The sequence below is a fragment of the Ammospiza nelsoni genome, chromosome 29, assembly GCF_027579445.1.
Source record: "Ammospiza nelsoni isolate bAmmNel1 chromosome 29, bAmmNel1.pri, whole genome shotgun sequence".
NCBI classification, from domain to species: domain Eukaryota; kingdom Metazoa; phylum Chordata; class Aves; order Passeriformes; family Passerellidae; genus Ammospiza; species Ammospiza nelsoni.
Genome location: NC_080661.1, coordinates 2,962,370 through 2,984,031, shown reverse-complemented (window position 1 = coordinate 2,984,031; position 21,662 = coordinate 2,962,370).

The window sequence follows — 21,662 nt, the reverse complement described above, 5'->3', positions numbered from 1 at the left end:
AGCTGGGATGGCCCTTGCAGGGGGCTCTCCTGGTGTCCCCGCAGATCTGGCTCTGACCGTGCCTCTGTTCCTCTCTCTTGCAGCCCTGGAACGCCTGACGGAGGATACGAGCAGTGCCGTGTCACAGCTGGCGCTTGAAACACTGCATGTCCTCCGGGCATTACAGCATCAGCAATATTCCACCATCCAGAGGGTGCACGATCAGCTGCGCAGGGCATGGATCACTCGGCCTCGCCTGCCGGGGCTCGGCTGCTGCTCTGCCAGATGACTGAGGAGGAGAGCTGCTCTGGGAGGCTGTCTTTGCTGGAGCAACCTGAGCCAGGGGTAATTTTCCTTTTCTTTAAAATTTTTCTTTTCTTCTTTTCCATTTTTTATCTATATTGTAAATAAATAAATTATAGAGTATATAGAATTATATATATTATTATAGATTATAGATTACTATAAATAATTCTAGAATGTGTTATGACACACAGACTGCCAGGAGCTTTTCTTTGCTGCCCAAGGTCTGCAGGGCAAGAGGCAGGAAAGGGTGAAAAGGAAGCTTGTGTTCAGCAGCACAGCAGGCTGAGGGGTGATGAGGCCCTGTAGGAACAATTGTTCAGAAGGAACAATGAAGGAGGAAAAGGGTGCTTGTGCTCAGCCAGCTGCCCAGGCATGCAGGGAAAACGGCCAGAAGCCCCCTGGCCTTTGGTGGTTCTGCTGAAGCCTTTGTGTTGCCCACAGAGCGGCTGGGCAGGGGCCGGAGCTGCGGGGATCCCTGCCAGAGCAGTGCCTGGCAATGGCCACAAGCCCTGTGCCGGGCAGGAAGCGCCATCCGTGTCCTCCTGCCCGTGTGCTGCTGGCTGCCTTGCTGAGGGCTCCCAGGTGCCTCTGGATGGGGCTGCTCTGGAGCTGCTGTGGGGCTGCGGCGCTGCTGCCGCGCAGCTTGGCCGGGCTGGGGCAGCCCCTGAGGGGCTGGGGCGCTGGCAAGCCCTGAGCAATGGGCTCTCAGAGGCCACAAGCAGCCCCCTGGCAGCCACCTTGATCCTGCCAGAGTTGACTTGCAAGAGGGATCCTGGGCACTCTGGAACCAACAGCATCAGTGTTGTTGGAAACCCAAATGCAGGGAAATCTCAGACCTTTGGTCTTGTCAGCAAAGCTTAGAATTAAACACAGGATTTGATCAGAGACCTTGGAAAGGGCTTCCAAACTTAGGTGCTAGAAGCAAGAATGAGGATTTCTAGTTTCTAGCAGAGACAAGGGGAGGAGAGTTGAAGTGGAGGAAAGTTCAGAGTTTTAGAGTTCAAGATCTAGAAAAAATCAAAGTTGTTACAATGGTAAACAAGAAGCTTAGGATGCAGTGCTGTAGGTTTGTGTGTCATAACATGATATTGGCTAAGGAAGCTTACACTGTAGCATGAGTCCATAAGATGAAATACTGAAGGCTTGGCTCCAAAACAAATATCCTTGTTGGCCGTGTCTTCTTGGCCAAGAAATCCTTCAAAGCTCTTGTAACTACAAGTCTTGCATCCTTGTGAGCCATGCGGTGGAGATGTAAGCCAAACTCACCCTTCCTGTCAATGTAGAAGAGAAGAAAAAGCAATGGCATCATCTAAAAAACTCAGAGGTCCACTCTCTAGCTCGTTCCAAAGTCCTTCAACTCCCCCAAAGTGGAATTTAGCTACAAAGAGATGACAAGGACTCTTAGTGCTGGCTCTTTGACTCCAGAGACGCTGCTTTAGAATCCTTCCCATAACCCTGTGTAGTTATGTGCCAGAAATGGATCATTTGAAGAAACTTTCCCAACTGACTTGCATGGAGGTTTGTCTGAAGGGTATTTGAGGAGAAAGGCTCCCAGCAGAGGTCTGGGCGTTGGCCTAGCTGTGTCCCCTGCTGATTGTGAAGTGTGCCATCAGCAGCAGGGCTTTCTGGGCTAAAAATATCATCAAGTTACTTGGACTTGCTCTTTTTGGCCTCTAAAAGCTGGACCCAATTTCAGGGCAATTTTGGAGACCTCATCTATGGGTGGATGGAGCACCTAGGATTTTCCCAATTGCTGAGAATGGTTCTACAGGTCCCTGGAGTATCCAGGGCCGTGGTAAGTTCCAGCTGCACACATGCCTTGGCAATGAGAAGCAAAGGAACCCAGCCCTTTTTGTTCTGCCTGTGTCACTGCACCGGGCTCATGGGATGGGAACACACAGCCCTTGTGCTGGAGCTGAGCTGCTCTGCCCAGCACTGGTGGCCGCCATCCCAGCTGGTTTTGCTTGTCCTGGTTCCCTGACAGCTGGGGCCCTGGGCAGAGCCCTGAGAGCCTGGTCTGCCCCCAGGGAAGGAGAAGGAGCCCCTGGAGAAGCTGTATCGGGTGGGGATGCTGCTGCTGCTGCTGCTGCTGGAGACAGTGAGGGTGACATCAAGGATGACAAGCTCTTCCTCAGCCTGGCCACGGGAGGCTGAAGGTGATGCACTTTGATTCTGGCATCTTCTTCAAAGCCAAACTCCACAGGGAATTTGCAGATGAGTCTCTACCTGGGGAAACTCTGCCAGATTTGGGCATTGCCCAGCGTGGCGGGGAACCAAAGGCTCCCCCTTTGCTGGGGCAGATGCAACTCATTCTTCAGTCGCTGCCCAGCTGCTTTTGGCAGGGCTGGGGCATGGGCTGGGGTGGGTACAAAATGGGAGTGGGCTCCTGGCCCTGCCAACAGCCCCCAGCACCCACCGTGCCCCGGGCTGGGGCTGGGGCTGGGGCAGCCAGCCTGACACAAATCAACCCCATGGTGGGAGCAGAGGTGGGACTCCAGAACCTGTGCACAGCTGCTTTGCTGTGCAGGCAAGGAAGGGCTTGGGCTGCTCCACTTCCCTTGTTTGCTTTGGGATCACTGTGATTTTGGGGGACAGTGCAGGGGGGAAGACAGAAAATGTGGGCTTCCCTCAGCCATGGCTGGGTTTTTCCCTGGCACGCAGGGGTTGGGCCTTCCTCAAGGCCCTGACAGAGCTAAGAGTTTTTACCATTTGTCTTGTTTTCCCTTTTTGCATCTAACCTCTTTTCAATAATGTGTTGTTTGTTTTTCCAGAGGAAGCATTCCAGATGGTCCAGTGTGGATGGGGAAGTGCTGGGGAGCAGCTGTGGCATGGATGGGCCGTGCCCTTGGAGAAGGCTGAGGCCATGGTTTGGGAGCAGCTTTTCTTGCAGCCGTGGGTGGTGTGAGGTGGGTCCCTGTGTGCTTGGCAGGGTGGGATCAGAGCTTTTGGGAGCTGGCAGCGAGCACAGGAGCATCCTGCTCTGGGCAGCTGCTGAGGGCTGGATGTGCCCTGGCTGGCTGCAGGCTGGGCACATGTGCTGCCCTCCTGCTCTGTGCCAAAGGCAGCAGCGATGGGCAGCTCTGGGCACAGCTCTGGGCACAGCCAGCATGGCCTGGGCACTGCAGGCCTTGGCACAAGGGCACAGGAGCCCTCAGCTGACGGGCACATTCTGCTTTCTCTCCTTGCAGCCGGGGTCTGCGGGTGCTGAGGCTGCTCTGGGCTCTGCCAGGGCTCTGCTGGGCTCAGCCCTGGGCCCAGCTGGGCTGGCTCTGCCCTCACATTGCTCTGACAGCTCTGCATCAGACGAGCCTGTTGCGAGCACAGCGCCTGAGCTTTCTGCTTTGGCAGGTGAGTGAGACTCTGCTGCAGGCCCAGAGATTGCAGCTGGGGACACACATGCAACTGGCAAGGACCCAAACTCTCCACAGTCCCCGCTGAACGCCTGGATCTCCCCAGGATGTTTTGTCTGTCCCATTCTTCCTTCTTGATTGGCTGGAATTGTGCAATTGCACTTTCTTCCTCCTCTAGAAGTGCCACGAGTGGGCCAAAGCTGGCGAGTGGGCCGTGCTCCTGAGGCAGTGCAGTCTGCAGCTGATGGATGGAGAATTGCCCTTCTGCACTGCCAAACCAGAGCAAAAAGCCGTAAGTGGGACTTAGTTTCTCTTTGAAATCTCTGACAGTTTCAAAAGGAATGTGCAGCTCATTCCCAGGCTGAGAAGGAAGGTCATCTTCTAAGGGATTTGGGCTTTGACAGAGTTTCCATTCCCAGTCCTTCTTGGAGCTGGAAGGGCACAAAGCAATTTCCTCTTGCTTCGACCACAGTTTCAAATACCAATGTTGGAAACAAAGCCCAAAATCTTTTAAGAGGTTGCTGAGGTCAGTAAGATGGATCCATGCCATCAGCACATTTGCAATGGAAATAACTGAGTTCTCTTTTTCAAAAGATCATTTACTTCTTAATGCAAAGAATGTAACTTTGCATCTATGTTTTGGTTTTTTCACTAACATTATGTTATGTTTTTTCACTAAAACTTGGATTTTATTCCTATCTTTTACAATTAACCAATTTTTTTCCTTTTTCCTATTTTTTCCTTTCAATAGAAAACATGTCCTATCAAAGGAATGTCCTTTGCTCCTGGTTCCCGTGTGGAGCAGCTCCCTTCCTGCTGGCTGAGCTGCTCAGGCAGAGCCCGGCAGCTCCTGGCCCTGCAGGGCTGAGGCTTTTCCCCGTTGCTGGGCACAGACTGATGGAGCAGCACTGCTGAACACGGGCACACAGAGGGACCAGCAGCAGCTGCCTTTGGCCACCTGAGGCTCCCAGGCCCAAACTCTGAGCAGCCAGGGCTGGAAGAGACTGGCAGGATCTGATCCCTGACTCTGGGCCAGGGCTGCACAAATGACCCAAAAGCAGCAGCAGCAGCAGCAGCAGCAGCAGCAGATGGAGCTGACTTTGAGCACAGCCCCTGCCCCTCTTCCCTCGCGTGTGCAGCGGTGTCACAGCAGCCTGAGGCACCTGGGAGCCCCCAGTGCCAGCAGGGACTGGAGATGGCAGCCCTGGGCTCCTGGAGGCTGTGCAAGGAACGGAGCTGGGCACTCCCTGTGCATGGGGAGCTTCCAGATGGAAAAGGCTGCTGTGCCCAGGCAGCTCCAAGGGCACAGAAAGGAGGCTCTGGAGCACTGGATCTGTGCCAGTGCCACAGTCCTGGGCAGCAGCCAGCGAGCCCTGGGGGAACAGAGGGCACAGCACGAGGGACAGAACCAGGCAAGGGCAGAAACTGGAGAGAGCCAGGCCTGGGAGCAGGAACAGCTGCTCCATTGCACTCTTGGAGAAAGCTCTTGGCTGGTTCAAAGTGCTGAAAGGCGTGAAGGGCAGAGGAGGAGGCCACAGCAAACAATGCTCCTATTTGCCCAGCCTCTCCTCTCCGTGTCCCAGAAGGAATTGCATGGACTGTGTTCTTCTCTCCGAGCCATCTCGTTCAGCATGAGCAGCTCAGCACCAGGAGCTGAAGGAGCTGAAGCCTCAGGCCACAGGAGCTGGGCAAGAGGGAACTTTTGGAGCAAAGTAATGCTGCTAAAATAGCCCCAGCTGAATGCAGTGGATAGAATCATGGAATCACAGAATCCTTTCTGTTGGAAAAGCCCTCTGAGCTCACCCAGTGCAGCCGCTCACCCAGCAGTGCCAAGCCCAGCACTAAACCACGTCCCTGAAGTGCCAAGGCCTGGACACCAGCCCTGAGTGAGGCCTGGACAGCAGGCCCTGAGCCAAAGGTGGCCTCTGGATGAACCTTCCAACCAAAGGTTATCTTTGTATCTGCTCCCTGATGAAATATGCATGGTCATTAGGCCCTGTAATAGATGTAGCCACTCATTAGTGAGACATGTATTGACCTTTGTGTATTTAGAAGCCAGACAAGGCCATGAAATCTGACATCTGGCCTTGTTTGGGGCTGTATGGTCAAAGTCACCTCCCTTGGTTCCTCCTTGAGCCCTGGCCAGGCTTTGGGAGGGACCCAAGAGGAGGATGAAAGCAGATGTTGCCACACTAGCAGTGCTGTCAGTTTGTTCATTCAGCACTGTCAGAGCTGGGCCCTCTCCCAGCGGGGTTGGAGCCTCTCCTGGGGCTGGAGGCACCTGCAGGAATTCCCAGTGCCCAGGAGTGGCTCTGCAGCCCTTGGCTGTGACAGCTTCCCCAGCTGCTGTGTGGGTCTGGGGGATGGTAAAGGCTGAGGGTAAATGCTGCTGGATCTTTGTTCATCACTGCAGGCAATCTTTGGTGTGGATGGTTGGGTGCATTGCTGAGCTGCTCCTTTTGTGATTCTTTGCTGCTCTGAACTTCAGGAAATGACACTGATTCCTTCAGTTGGAGTCTGTGTCTTTGGTGCTGACCCTGCCCACTGGTAAAACAAAACTGGCACAGTCTGGCCAGATGCCAACAAAATGTCACTTGTTCAGTGTAAATGTGAGGAATCAGTCCCATCAGAAATTCCCAGCTGGGAAGCCCTTCCCTGGAGTTCCCTGGCTCTGGAGCGGGCTGAGATCAGAGCCCCGTGGGGGCAGTGGGGCAGTCGGGTAAAAGAAGCTGCACCCCTGGATGGCTTCAAATGCACCCAAAAATTGCAAATGGAAAAGGAAAAGACCTTGTGGGTTTGGGCAGACAAAGATGAATTTGTTAAGAGTCCATTGGAAACAGCACCTTCAGAAGGAACAATTATTGTTGGAATGCTCCCACATGGAGCAACAGAAGAAGGTTCTAATCTGGACCTCAGATGCATTTGTGCAAGGGAAATATTAATATAATAAATAACTATTCATATATATAGTTATAGGATAATAAGACCTTAATATATATATTTATATTTTATATATGTCCATATCAATCTATATCTATATTTCTCTATCACTGTCTACATATAAAATTATCATAATGTGAAGTAGTGCTGACAATGCTAATTTGGTATCTTTGGGTGCTGACGGATGTAACACTAAATACCCTACAGAACAGGATTGGCCAGGACCCTAATGTCAGTGGCCAACTTTGTGAGATTGTGTACAATGAAAAAGGAGGAAGGGAGGAAATAGGCTATTTTTACAGGGTTCACTGATACTGTGATGCAGAGTGCTTTGTTTGTTCCTATGAAAAATACAGTGATTAAGCCTGCAGGGTTTTTCATGTACCAGACTATGCACAAGCTGCAGGACCTGGTTGAACAGGTTGTTAAAAGAGCAGTGTAAAAAATGAGGAGATGGAACCTTTGCCCATGGAGAACCCATCTCCCAGATGTGCTCCATGCCCTTCACAATGGCCCACTGGGGAAAGGGAACCCCCTGGCTGTGCATGGCTGCCCCCAGTTTGCAAATCCAACCATGGGCAGTGAGACTTGGGCTGCCTGGAAAATTGTTCTGGCTGTGATGGCCCCAGGCAGGGCCAGCCCAGAGGCTGCAGGGCTGGGCCTTCATGCTTTGGAATTAATGAGGAGAAATTCAAAGCAAATGAGAGCTATCAATACCAAAACAGGAATTCAGATCCCTCCAGGACACTTTGCTTTGGTAACTGCTCCCTTGGAGCTTGGCCTTGCAAAGTGTTCCCGTAATGGCAGGAGGAATTGATGCAGAATATCAAGGAGAAATTACAGTAATTCTGTTAAACTATAGTGACCAGGATTGGATTATTCAACCCCACGACAGGGTAGCACAATTACTGATCTTGCAATTTTAAGAATGATTTTGCAAAAAGGAGATCCACCTCCAGTCACCACCGTTTGTGGAGATAAAGGGTTTGGATGCAGCAGCCCTGATAATGGAGCCAGATTGTGGGTCCAGAGGCCAAATGGCCCTTCCGAGGCAGCTGAAGGAGCAGCTCCTAGGAAAGACAACTCTGAGTCGTGAACCCTGGGAAGGAACAATGGGAATGTGTCCCTGCAGCCAGGGATTCTGTGTGAGAACAAGGAGATTGGACAGGAGATTGTTTTACACATCCTGCCAGACCAAATCTCCCTGTTTGCCCCAAGGGCCCTGTGGAAAATGCTCTGATCCACGGGGCTCCATGTGAAGGCTGCTGTGACACTGAGGGACTTGCACAGCAATTCCATCCAGGAGCCTGGGTGCCCCTCAGGGACTGGGACCCGGCCCCTTCCAGCCAGAGGGGAAAGGGCCCCCGCAAGCCTTGTTAGCCACAGACAGCATGGTAAAGCTGAACAGCAAAGGGCCTGGGGGCATTATTCTGGAATTAAAAAGGTGCCAGCTCCAGGCACAACAGAATTCTTGTTCCTAACTCCAATGGGATTGAGAAAAAAGAATGAAGAATGGTGTCACTAAAGTACTCCTGATGTCTGTAAGGAGTACCTTGAAAGTCAGCCAGAATCTTTGTCTGTCACAAACACCTCCAGTGTTTCACCAAGGGATTGGTCATCAAAAGGTAATGATGAGTTATGATAGATTGCTGAGCTTATCCTTTTGTAATTCTTTGCAGCTGTGCATGATATAAATGACACAATTCCTTCAGTTGGTGTCTGTGTCTTTGGTAGTGACCCTGCCCACTGGGGACACAGGGTCCCCTCTTGCCTAAGTGTTACCTGGGAAGGCAAAAGCCCTCCCTCCAAAATTCCCCCCTTCACACCCTGAGCATGATGTGCTCTGGTCTGGGCCATGCCCGGGCTCAGTTGGGGTCCCCTGTCCTGGCTGTGTCCCCTGCCCAGCTCCCCCGCAGCCCCAGCCCCTCCCCAGCGTGGCTGGACGAGGGGCAGGACAGGCCTTGGCTGTGCTGCAGCTCAGCAAGAACAAAACCATCTCTGCGTGCTCAGCCCTGTGCTCAGCACCCGGCCCAGCAGTGTCTCAGTGCCAGGGGCTGTGCCCTCAGTCCCTGCCAGGGGTTTCCATGGCAACTGCCAGGCCAGGTGACCCAGGTGTCCCCCCAGTGCCGGTTGCCATGGAAACAGTGCCCAGCCCTGCCCCTTTCTGTCTGGCTGACCTGGCCTTTGGCCCTGGCAGTGCCGGTGGCTGCTGGTTCCTGGTGCCAGAGCGGCCAGCGTGGCACAGGGCAGGTGGCCATGGCACAGCCCCCAGCAAGGGATCCCCTCTGGCTCTGGGCACTGACACCAGCCCTGAGCACGGGGCCAAGGCAGCTTTCCATGGCCACCAACCATCACAACAGCTCCGGGCATTGGTTGCCATGGCACCAAACCAAGGAACGGGTCCCCGTGGCTGTTGCCATGGCACCTGGTGGCACCAACGAGTGTCACTGCAATTGTACCTGGAACAGCCCTGGCAGCGCTTTGTCCCAGGGTTGCCATGGCAGCTGAGGGCAGCAACAGCTGGGGCTCTGCAAGGGCCCGGGGGCAGACGGGAAGGAGCAGCAGAGCAGGGGCTGATCCATCCCCAGTGTGCTGCACAGCCCAATGCAGCACCCCAGAGCGTCCTCATGGAGCTGCCAACAACATCCCCCCTCTGCAGCCGTGGCCTCTCCCCAGCTCACACAGGTGCCCCATCCTTGCAGGCACAGACACGGCAGCACTGGCTCAGCAGCCCCTGTTTGCATTGCACAGAGCAGGGGGAGCACCCCCATGCTGTTGCTGTGGGGACATGAACCTGAGGGAGCACAAATGCCATCAGCCCTGGGGCCAGCAAGGGCTGGGGGATGGCAGGGAAACCACCCAGGTTTGTCCTGGCCTCTGCACTCAGCCAGAAAGTTTGTTCCCATCAGCTGGGAGTGCCCTGTGAGTGCCATCCTGTGGGTGCCCTGTGATGGCACTCAGGGTGATCTGTTCCATAACCTTGCTGGGCACCCAGCTCAGGCTGACAGGCCTGGAGGTCCCCAGATCCTCCTTCCAGCCCTTCTTGGGGATGGGCTCACACTGGCACCTCCAGTCCTCTGGGAGCTCCCTGCGCAGCCAGCACTGATGGTAAATGATGGAGCGCAGCCTGGGGAGCTCATCCACAGCTCCCTCATTGCCCTAGGATGGATCCTGTCTGATCCCATTCACCTGTGAGCATCTGAGTGGCTCAGCAGGTCACCCACTGCTTCCTCCTGGATTCCAGGGGCTGTTCTGCTCCCTGTGCCCATCTACCAGCTCAGGAGAACACTTGTCCTGAGGATATCCTCCCCTAATATTGAAAATTGAAACAAACTAGGGGTAAAGTAGCTCAGCCTTTTCCTTATCTTGTGTTAGTATATTCTCCTCTGCAACCAATAAAGAGTAGAGGTTCTCCTACTCCTCCTTTTTGCTATTATTTTTTTATAAAAACATTTTTATTCTTTTTGCAGAACCCTCCAGGTTAAGTTTTAATAGAGTTTTCAACTCTCAGCTTTTCTTTCTGTATGACCCAGCAACATCCTTAAAGACTTCCTGAGTTGCTGGTCCTTTTTCCACCCCTGAGTCTCCAGAAAATCTCCATGGGCAGCCAGGCCAGTCATTTTCCTCACTTACTCATCTTCTGCCGCACTGGGACAGGCTGCTTCTTCCCCCTTATGATTACTTTCTTGAAATGTGTCCATCCTTCCGGGATCCCTCTGTTGTTAAGGGCTGTTTCCCTTAAAGCAATCAGTACCTGATTAGGTATTCCCCAAATCTGCAGCCTAAACAGGCCAAAGTCTGCCCTTCCTATTTCCAGTGCAGAAGTTTTGTTACTGCCCCTCCCTCTTTCCCAGAACATTGAACACTTCATTATTTCATGGTCACTGTGCCCCAGGCAGCCTCTGAGCCCCACATCTGCCACCAGCCCTTCTCTGTTTGTGAACAGCAGCAGAAGGAGCTTTCCTTGGCAGTGGGAGTGTTACCAAAAATTTAGTAAAACAGAAAATTCCTTAACCCCAATGTAGCATTAAGAAGCAGCATTCTTTATTCAGCTGGATGCACGGGGAAGAGCTCCTCCCAAAGCTGTGCATGCTGAGTACAGGAAAGTTTCTGTTTATATTCTGTATTTTGCATACATATTCATTGATTGTCCTGGACTAAAAATACATATGATAATCATTTCCCCAAAATCATTAATATATTTCCCCTCCCCTTTACCCATGCATTCTCCTGTCCTGGGGGTCTCCCTGGTGGTCCCTGGTGGTCGTGGACCCCAATGTTCCCGTGGGCCTGGCTGAGCTGGCAGGACACTGAGGCTGCTGAACTTCCAGTTGCCTTCTCACACAATGGGCACTGTGTGGTTTCCACAGGCCTGGAGTTGTGGAGAACAAGCTCCAGGTGTGAGCTCACCTGGTGAAGACAATTTATCATCTGGTACCATGTGGTCACAGAGTGGGCTGTGACATCACAGAGTGGGTTAGGTGAGGTCATCGAGCAGCCACGGCATCATAGTCTGCCTTTGTGACATCAGAGATCCAGCTGTGACATCACAGGGCAGAGGTCTGACATCACAGTGCAAACTATGGCATCACAGACTCTGGTGTGACATCAGAGACCAGCTGTGTGACATTGGAGAATGGGCTGTGACATCACAGAGCAGGCTGTGACATCAGAGACCAGCTGTGTGACATCCCAGCAGGGCTGTGTCAGGTCCCTGGGTTGGTCACTCTGCCCCAGCTCCCCCTCACAGTTTCTCCCAACAAGTCCAATGCTGTTCATGCCCAGCAGGGTCCCTGTCCCCCGGGATCCCCCCGGCCCACCTGGAGCCACACCCTCCACCAAAGGATGTTCCACAGGATCCACCCCAGAGCCTGACAGGGGACAAGGGGCCAGGGCTGTGTGACCAGGACACCAAGGACAGGGATTATCCAGGTCACTGGGGCCAGGTTTGGGTTTCCCAGGGCAGGAAAGATGTCTGGCAGCTGGAGCAGGGTCTGGGAAGGGCCTCCAAGGTGGGGCTGGAGCCCTTGGGCTGTGAGCAGAGGCTGAGGGAGCTGGGCTGGTCCAGCCTGGAGCAGAGAAGGCTGAGGGGCTCCTCATCCCAGCCTGGCAGTGCCAGCGAGGAGGGGATGGAGAACACAGAGCCAGGCTCTTCACAGGGGGCTGGGGGGAGACAAAAGCCGATGGGTGGAAGGGGAAAGAGGAGAGATCAGCCAGGGCATGAGGAAATGAAATGAGTCAGGCTGCTTTCAGCATTTCCTCAACACCAAGAGCAGCCTGACCTCCCTTCTCCATCCACCACTGATAGATTTGCAAATCAGGAATTGTTTGAGCTGTTCTGTCCTCAGTCCAGGAAAAGAATCCTGATACAAGAACTTAATTGTGTTTATATCTATCACAGAACCACATTAGTCAAAAATTAATTTTAGTATGCAAATCAGTTGTGAACAGTGGACTCATCAGACATGCTGGGACATTGGACATAGCTCAGAGAAGAGTTTGGAATTGTGTGATTGTTATTTTAATGGTGTAATTTTTATTAAGTTATATCCTGTTCAACTGTGGTCTGTTGGCTAGGTCCAGTGTGGGCTGGAGGGAGCTCAGATTTGCACAAGGCTGCTCTGAGTGCCAGCCTTGGATGGGGAAAATGGTGGAGTGGGGGTAGGGACAGAGTGTGATTGATTGTCAGCTATGAAAGGTCTTGATTTTCATACCCAGTCAAACTGCATGAGGAGGTACTTGGATTCAGTGTCAATTGGAGATTGCACATTTCAATGAATTACTAGTAAAAAAAAAATTACAGGACCTAAAAAGAAATTTTCTTGCTGTTTTTTAAAATTCAGGGTATTCACATTGAATTGGCTTCTGAAATCTGACTAATTAACCACACGTTTGATTTGAACAAATTATTAATTAAATCAAACTATTCCCAGAAGCTTAGCTTGTTTAGCTGTTCTGAATGTTAATGAGCGCTGGGACACTGAATTCCTGCACTGAAGAGCTGAAGGCTGAACAAGCCTCTGGAGCAGGAAAATTCAGCAGCAGCCTCCAAGGTGCTGAGGATGTCAGCAGCCCCCACTGAGGCCATCCCTGCCCAGAGACCGTGGGGGAATGGGCAGACAAGGAGAGCGTCCCTGGGGCTGGGGCAGCACAACTCAGAGGCACCAGGGGCTCCAGCTGGGAAATGGAGTGTGGAATGGGGCTGGGAAAGCCCTGCCTGTGCTGGGCCAAGCAGGACACACAAGCCCTGACTCCCATCCAGTAGGAAACTCTGTCAAGGAGATATTTAAAAGGAATTACAATTGTTTCTGTATTCTGAATTGGACTTCCTGGAGAAATACCAACAAGAGATACTCAGGAGCTCAAAACAACAAAACAGTCTTTACTGGGAACTTCAGAAAATCAGAGAATTTTTGGCAAAATCTTTAATATGACATTCAATCAAAAAGAAACACTTCTCATTACATTGACTTGGCCCATTCAACTTCACGAACTCTAAGCCTATTCAATTTTAAGTTAATCGAAATTTGCAAGAAGAGGAAATTAGAAGAAGACACAGAAAGAGAGAAACAAAAAATATTAGAGATGCACACACACAGCTGCCAGTCCCTGGAGTCCAGCTATGTTCAGATGGAAATTCCAAGAAGAGGTAGGGTCAAGATGTGTGCTTGCCTTGTGGTCAGCCTTCAATACCCCTTGGTCTTTCTGGGCCCTTCCCCCAGGTGGGACTGTGGCTCATTTGGTCCCTCAGGAGCTGGGCTGGGGCTGCAGAGGTGGCTGTGGAGCATTGCCTGTGCTGTGCCAGGGACTGGCAGACACTGCTGGGCTGGGATAGAGGCTCTGGGGGGATTGGGTCACAGGGCAGGGCAAGGCTGGACCTGCCCCTTCCTCCCCCCCACACAAAATGTTTCAAGCCAACAATCTCCTCCAGTCTGTCACAACAGGGAATGCTGGAAGTTAAATCCCAATTCTAGCCATGGGCACCTGTCTGAGAAGGACAGTTCTTTTCCGTAGGAAGGAAAGCACAGAGCCCCAGTGTTTAGAAGGCAGGTGAGAGCCTCACTAGGCCAAGGCCAGTCAGACTGGAATGGCAGATTTTGTCAGGGAGCAGTCTTTGGATTTAGGGAATTTTGGAGGTGGAAGCTCAATCTCAGCCATGGGCACCTGAAGAATCAGGACATTTTTTTCCCATAGGAAAGACAGTACGGAGCCTTCCCCACTGTTTTGGGGACAGATGAGAGCTGACCCTTGTGAAACCACTGCCAGCCAGACTTGTCCTGGCAACATTCCTATTGGAACAATACCTGGACATAAGGAAATTTGGAGGTGAAATCCCAGTTTTGGCCATGGATGCTTGGAGAAGAAGGAGAGTTCTTTTTCTATAGGAAGGAAAGCACAGATCCCCAGTGTTTTATTAGCAGAAGAGACAACTGAATTCTTGATGATCTTGGCACCAAGGGGCACTGCATTCCATGAGGCCTTGCAGTGTCACAATGGTGCCAAGGATTCCATGAGGCCTTGCAGTGTCACAATGGTCTCCGTGGTTCCCCAGGCCCCACAGTGTCACGTGATTCTTCTATTCCATGAGCCCTGCAATGTCACAATGGACCTTTGGGCACAGGGGGTTTGCAGTGTTACAATGGTCTTGTTTGGTTCCCAATCGTCACAATGGACCACTGATGACAGGAGGCCCTGCAATGTCACAATGGAGCCTTGATTTCATGGGGCCTCAGTGTCACAATGATCCCCACATTCCATGGGGCCACAGAGCTGGCATGAAATAGAGGTGTGTGGCTCCATGGAATGTAGGGATCATTGTGACACTGGCGGAGGGGGACCCGGGGGGACAGGAGACCCCACTGTGCATGAACAGGGTTGGATTTCTCTGGAGTAAACTGTGAGGGGGGGCTGGGGAGGATTGACATCCTCGGTGACTTCACACAGCTCCTTTGATGTCACATAGCCCCCTTGTGATGTCACACTGCCCCTGTGATGTCATACATCACCTGTGATGTCACACAGCTCCTGTGATGTCACACAGCTAACTTAGTTACCCTGTAATGTCATACAGCAGTGCTGTGATGTCATAAAAGACTGTGATGTCACAGTCTGTTCTGTGATGTCACAGCCTGCTCTATGATGTTACACAGCCACCCGGTGAAGTCACAGCCCACTCTCTGATGCCACAGAGCCACACTCTATGATGGCAGAGTCTGCTCTATGCTCTCACATCCTACTATGTGATGACACATCCAGCTCTGTGATCTCATAGAACACTCAAGAACTCAGTTACACTGAAACCCTGAAGTCTCTTGGACTTTGAAGAGAACCCTGTCAGGGACACAAGTGAGAAAGTGTCCCCAGGTTCCAGGTAGAGCAGAACACTGGAGGCAGTGATGACAGCTGGGGACAAGCAAGGCAAAGGTGTCTCTGGGGCTGAGCAAAGCTTGATGTGTTTGAGGAATGCAAAGGGCCAAGGCCTGGGCCCCAGCCCCTGGCCAGGCAGATCCTGTCCCTCCCTCCTTGCTCAGGGCTCTTCCCGGGATGGGCACTGGCATGTGGGGATGCGCAATGGCAAGGGCAGGAGCATGGGGTGGCCCCTGCCAGGCTGCTGAGCAGGGACGAGGAGGCAATGAGGCCCCAGCCCTGCAAGGGTCACTTGTCCCCTCCTGGCCTCAGGCCCAGGGCCAGCAGCCATGGCCAAAGTGTTGCCCAAGTTGGCTCTGGCAGGGCTGTCTTGCAGCTGCTGCCCATCCCTGTGCCCTGTGCAGCCCAGGCTGTCCCACGGTGTCCCTGCCCTGCGCCTCTGTCCCTGCAGGCTGTCGGCATCCCCCGGCTGCCCCACCTGGCTGGGCCCTTCCTTTGCTGACAGCTCTGCCTCCTGCCTGCCTCTGCCTGCCCACACAGAGCCTGGGGCTGCTCCAGGCTCTGGCAGGGAAATTCCTTTCTGCTGCTGCCCAGGCTGGACCTCCCCAGCTGCCCTTGCTGCCATTATTTCCTTCTCATGCTTATATCCTCCAGGAAGAAAAGCTCCAGCCTCTCTGAAGCCACCCTTCAGCCCCTGCCAGGCTACTCCTGTTCTGTCCTCAGTCTCCACCCCACTGAGCCCAGAGCCTGCAGCCTCCACCTGCTGTAATGAGGCCTCCAAACCCCATCTTGGGAGGTTTTTGGGTCCTCTCCAAGGTCTGTGAAAATGGGAAAATAGAGGTCAAAGCTATTTTCAGGCAAATCTTGCATTGGCAGAACACGGTCAATATCTCTAATGTGAATGAGGTGGGATTTGCATTTGTTAGAAGGAGGAAATAATTTGCAATGATGAGAGTGGAACAAAACTGAAACTGTTTCTCCAGAGAAGTGGATGTGCCATCCCAGGAATTGTCCAGGAGCAGGAGCTTTGTGCAACCTGACATAGTGAAACCCCATCCCCTACCCAAGGATGGAATTCCTGTTGTGTGGGTTCTCTGATGTGCTGGGTGAGCTCACAAGGCTTCTGGTCAGAATGTCAGCTGAGGGCAGCCAGGCTGCTGCAGCAATTCAGAGGCATCTCCCTAATAATTTTAATAACCAGATGATAACAACCCACTGAAACTTGAACAGAACTCGTTCACATTTAAGCAGTTAAGCAATCACTATAGGGAAAAAAAATGGATAGACCAGTACATTTAGAAAATGTTGCATTTCTTCATTGCAAAAAAAAAGCACAATCAGTAGAGCATATATTGTTCATCCACTCAGCTGGGCAAACCACTAAACTGCTGCACCAGAAGACGGGCCCTATCCCATCCTATATTTCCCTTTGCCATTCTCTCTCAGAGTGCAGATGAGACAAAACCAAAAAGTTCAACTTGAGTTAATCTTTACCTTCAAAGGAAATTCAGGAACCTTTGGCAGAGGCCAATGCTCTGCACGTTGATGAAATCTTCGCAGAGGCCAATGCTCTGCAGGTGTAAGAACTTTGCAGAGGCCAATGCTCTCCGGGTGTAGGAATTCTCTGCGCAGGCCAATGCTCCGCGAACAATTCCCTTGGCGAATTGCCCAGGGAAGCCGCCTGCAGGAGCCCAGGCTGCGCACACCCAGCCAGGGCCGCGTTCTCAGGCAGCTGAGGCCGCGCCGCTGTCGCAGACGGGGCCGCCGCGCCGCTGTCGCAGACGCCGCCGCCCCGTTTGCGGTTCCCAGGCACCCGCGGCCTCCGGCAGCTGCCGCCGTTTCCCAGATCCTGCCCCTCCCGGCCCCGGACGCTCCCCAAGATGCTGCCGGGGCTCGGGGGCTTCGTCTGCCCGGGCTGGGGCTGGGTCTCCCCTGCGGGACAAGGTGAGGGGGGGTCCCCGGGGCTCGTGTCCCCCCGGGGCGTGTGTGAGTCCCCAGTGTGCCCCCAAGCCGGAGTCACCCCCTTTTCTCTGCCCAGAGCTCCTGAGCCAGTTCCTGCTGCCCCCCGGCAGGGGCTTTGGAGAGCCCCCCGGGGACCCCCTTGAATGCCCATTCCTGGGCACTGGGACCCCCCGCATCTCCTTCCCCAGCTGCAGGACCCCCTGCACCCCCTTATCCTGCCCCCACACCCCCTGCACCCCCTTTCCCGGGTATCCTACTCTGCCAGGCCCTGGATCCCCCGTTTCCATGAGCCCGGGGACCCCCGGACCCCATTCCCGGCCAGCCGGGGGCCCCTCACCCCCAGGCCTCCCTTTGCCCAGCGACCAGTAACGCCACCAAAGACTCGGGGCGCCATTGGCGGGCAGCAAAGAGCGGCGCCAATGCCGGGGCCGGAGGCGGCTCAGGGGGCGCGGCCACAGCAGAGCAGCGCGATGGCTCCAGCGCTGGGGCTGGGGGCGCTCCTGGGCCCCGGGGGGCGGCGAGAGCTGAGGGGGACCCCGGCACCGGGACTCTGTGATCGCCCATTCCGGAGCACCGAGGGGCCCCGGAACCCCCATTCCTTGGCACCGCCATCCCCCCGCACCCCCATTCCCGGGCATGGGTTCCACCCTGCGCCCCCTTATCTGGCACCAACAACCCGCACCCCCTTCCCGGCCATCCCCCCTCTCCCAGCCCCCAGAGCCCCATTTTCCTTCACCCAGAGACCCCCTGACCCCTATTCCTCCCTTTGGGAATGTGGAGCAGCACGATGGGGGTTCCCCTCCCCGCCTCACCATGCCGTGCTTCCCAGAGCCGGAATCCAGCGGGAATCTCACCCTGGTGCTCCCTGGGTCTGTCCGCGCTACCATCGGCGTTGTTCTCCTCATCGGATTCGGCGTCTGGAGGCTCCAATCCGCTTCCCCCCAAACCCTTCCTGGGGTTCACCCTCCCAAGACTTCTGGGGGTCCCCCATGTCCCACCCAGTCCCCCCAAACTCCTCCTGGGTCCCCCATAAGCCGCACATGGGGATTCCTGGGAGTTCCCCTGGTGCTCCCCCATTCCCAGGATTTTGGGGAGTCCCCCCCGACCTGTCCGTGCCCCCCCAGATTTCTTCCACAGCCCCACTGTGATGGTGGGGCTGGAGGCTGAGTGCTGGTGCCCCTTGCCTGCAGCAGATCCAGCGCTGAGGGGAGTTCGGGGCTCCCTCAGCATTTGGGGTCCCCTGGGGGTTGGGGTGACCCCCCCAGGCCCCCAGGATCCCCCTTAACACGCTGATGCTGCCTGTGCTCAGTGAGGGGGTTCATTCCCAGCACGGGGTCCCAGCTCTTTCACCAGCATTGCCTAGGTACCCCCAAAAACTCCTAGGACCCCCAAACCCCCTGGAACACCCCAAAATCATCCCTGGGCTCTCCAAAAGCTCCCCAACACCACAAAACCCCATACAGATCCCCCCAAACCCTCCCAGGACATCAAAATTCCCACAGGAGGTCCCCCAACATCCCCCCAGATCCCCCTGAGAAGGTTCATACCTGGCACGGGATCCCCATCTCTGTCACTGGCAGGTACCCCAAAACAGCCTTGGGTTCCCCTTGGCATCGCCTAATCCCCCCTTTGGACACCCAAAACCCCCTCCTTGGGAACCCCCAAAAATCCACCATGACCCCCCAAAATCCCCGGTATACACAAAACCTCCCCAGGAACCCCTCACAACAGTTTATACCCAGCACTGAGTCCCCATTGCCATCACCCAGGGACTCTCAAACCCTCCCAGGACCCCCAAACCCCCTTGGGACCCCCAACATTCCCAGGATCTCCAACTCCCCCTCCCAGGCTCCACTGTCGGAATCAATGGGAGCAGTGTTGCCCTTTCTTAGGAGACTTATAGTGGGACCCGACCATAGTGGGGGCCCTTAAAGCGGCAATGGTAGAGAGAACCCCAAAAATCCACCCTGGGAGGCAAAACATCCCCTACAGGGGCTTGGAGTGGGGGCCCCATAAAAATGCCAATTAGAGCTGTCATGATCCCCCCTTGAAAGGGGCTTGTGTGGCTGCGGCCCCACAAACACCCTAAAATGGGAAGGAAAAAACACCCTTGGAGTGGTGGGATCCCCCCAAAAAAACCCTCAAAAGATAAAACCTCCACTTCAAAGGGGCCTGGAAGACCCTTAAAGGGTCTCGAGGAGGGACAAGATCCCCTCCTTTGCTGGGGCCTCTCCCAGCCAGGAACTCTCCCGTTCGCTGCCCTCGGGGCAGCCCCTGAGTCTGTCCAAACACGGGAACTTCGCCGTGCTGAGCCCAGATCCAGAGTCCTGACTCCTGCACAGGGCACAGCAAATCCCCCGCTCGCTGCTGTGCATTGTCCCTGCTGAGGCTCAGACACTGCCGGGGCACATTCCCTGCCTGCAGGATTCGTGCCCGACCTGAGCACTGCACTCCAGCATTGCTTTCCAACAAAACCAGGGCAAGGCAAACTGGGTGTAGCTCATGGTATTTTGCAGTGTCTAAAACTCGCTAAGTCACCAGTCTGAGAGGTGAGATGCATTTGGAGTTCATGGCATGGAGAAGCAGTGCAACATGGAAAGGGGGAGCATAGGAATAAATAGAAGAAAACATCTCAGATTGTTCCTTTCCATTTTCATTTCACCTCTGGAAAGCTGTTTCAATTCCCCAGGACTCTTCTCCACAGTCCTGTCTGCCCTTTTCAAGAACCTTTCCTGGAGAACGAGGCGCAGCTTCTGTCACAAGATGTGCCCCCAACTGCAGCTTCTCTTAGCTTTCCACACTGTGAGTGAAGCACGACTTTGCAGCAAAGCAAGACAAATGTTTGGATTCCTTGGCAACTTGTTCTTACTTTTCCTTGTGGGCTGGGCAGTTGTGCCATTGCTGAGTTTTTCATTGTGCCTTTCTAACCCAAGAGAACAGGAGGTTTTGTTGGGGACTTGCTGGGGAATGCAAGCCTGACCGAATGCAGAGAGAATCTCCAGGACACTCTGGAAGCTCCCTGGGCTGGGCTTGGGTTCCTGCTGGGACTCTGCAGAGAGCTGGGCTCCAAGTGGGATCAGCAGCAGTGCAAAATACCTCTGGGCATCTCCATTTTCTGCTGCTCCAAGGAAGCTATGAAGGCAGTCAAGTTCTGTTTTTTCGTTCTCCTGGTGGATATTTTCATTTGATTTGCCACTCCAGAGGCAATTTCTGTGAGTGTCTCTGTAGGTTGATTCTATTTCAAGAGCACCAGCAGCAGGGTGGTGTTTGAGTGCTGCAAATGTGATCTGTGAGGCTTTCATTCCCCACGACTTAATACTCAAGGACTTGTGAGCATTTCAGTCTCTGCTAATCATGATGCCTGTGACAAAAACACTGAGTTCACCATCACAAAAGCACAGTGGGCAGCAGTGACTGAAAGCGGGAAGTGCAGGTGTACTGATAAAATTCAGGCGGCAAGCACAAGAGGGCCAAGAGCAGCCATGATCTCCAATTGCCAAGGCAGAGGCAGCAGTAGCCTCCTGCTGTCAGCTCAGGGTGAGTAAAAGAGCGCTGAAAACTGCCCTGGAACCTGATCCTTTCTTCCTCTGAGGGCTGGCTCAGGGCAGCACAGGTGGGCCCTGAGCAGTCAGGGCTGTGTGTGGGTGCTGGTTGCTCTGCTTCCGAATTAAGCTGGAAAAAGCCCTTGGGAGCCAAGAAAGGGGCAGGGGGGAAGGGACAGGTGCTGCTGCGGCCCCTGGCCATAAGCCCCGGCTGGGCCGGGCCGGGCCGGCGCCCCCTGCGCTGCCATTGCTGCTGTGAAGAGGCAGAATCTGTGGAAGTTCAGCGAGTGTCTGGTAAGGACAGCCTGCGAGCCCCAGCCTCAGCCCGGAGAAGCCCTCCGAGCGCCGTGCTCAGTGTGCAGGGCTGGCAGCTGTGCCCCAGCCCGGTGCTGCACGCAGAGGCCGCGCGGGCTCTTCTCCAGGCTCCCGTGGGCCCGAGCCGGGTGCCCACGGAGCCTCGGCCCGGCGGAGCAGCGGGCCGGCACCGCGGCTCCCCGGGCAGCAGCCGGCCCTCTGCCCCCTCCTCTCGGGAGCCCTTGGCCAGCGACTGCTGGCTGCGCCTCAGGGCTGTGCGGGCAGGGGAAGTCAGGGCCGGGCGCAGGCAGCGCCCGGCCCAGGGGCTGAGCCCGCGCCAACCCTTCCGTCCTGTCGCTCTCTCCAGCTGGCAGAGGACAGGAGCCAAGTGGCCGAGCACCTGCGCCGGGCCCTGCCCTACCTGGAGAGCCCACAGGAGTCCCTGCGAGAGGCGGCCATCAGGTTCATGGGTGAGTCCCGAGCCCGGGCTGCCCCTCCCCTCCCCGGCCCGCCGCAGCTCGGCCCCAGCCCCGCCTGCTGCCCCGGCAGCGCCAGCCGTGCCCTGGGGCGCCGTGGAGCCCCGCCTGGCCTGGGCGTTGCTGCTGCCGCCCTCTGGCAGCCGTGCCCTGGGCCGGCAGCGTGCGGCAAGGGCCGGGCTGAGCCCTGCCGGGCCAGCAGCCCGTGTGGCCGCAGCGCCGGCAGCGCCGCTGGCAGGGAGCTGTGCCGCTGGGGCCGTGACAGGCTCTGTGTTCACAGGCACGGCCGGGCGGCGCATGAGGGGGCAGCAGCAAGAGCTGCAGCTGATCTGCACTGGTGAGTGAGGGCAGCGGGCTGACAGCGGGGGCTGCCGGGGGAGCTGCAAGCCCTGCCCCGGCTGCAGAGGGCTCTGCTCCTTGTGCGGACATGGGGCGGCATCGGCACA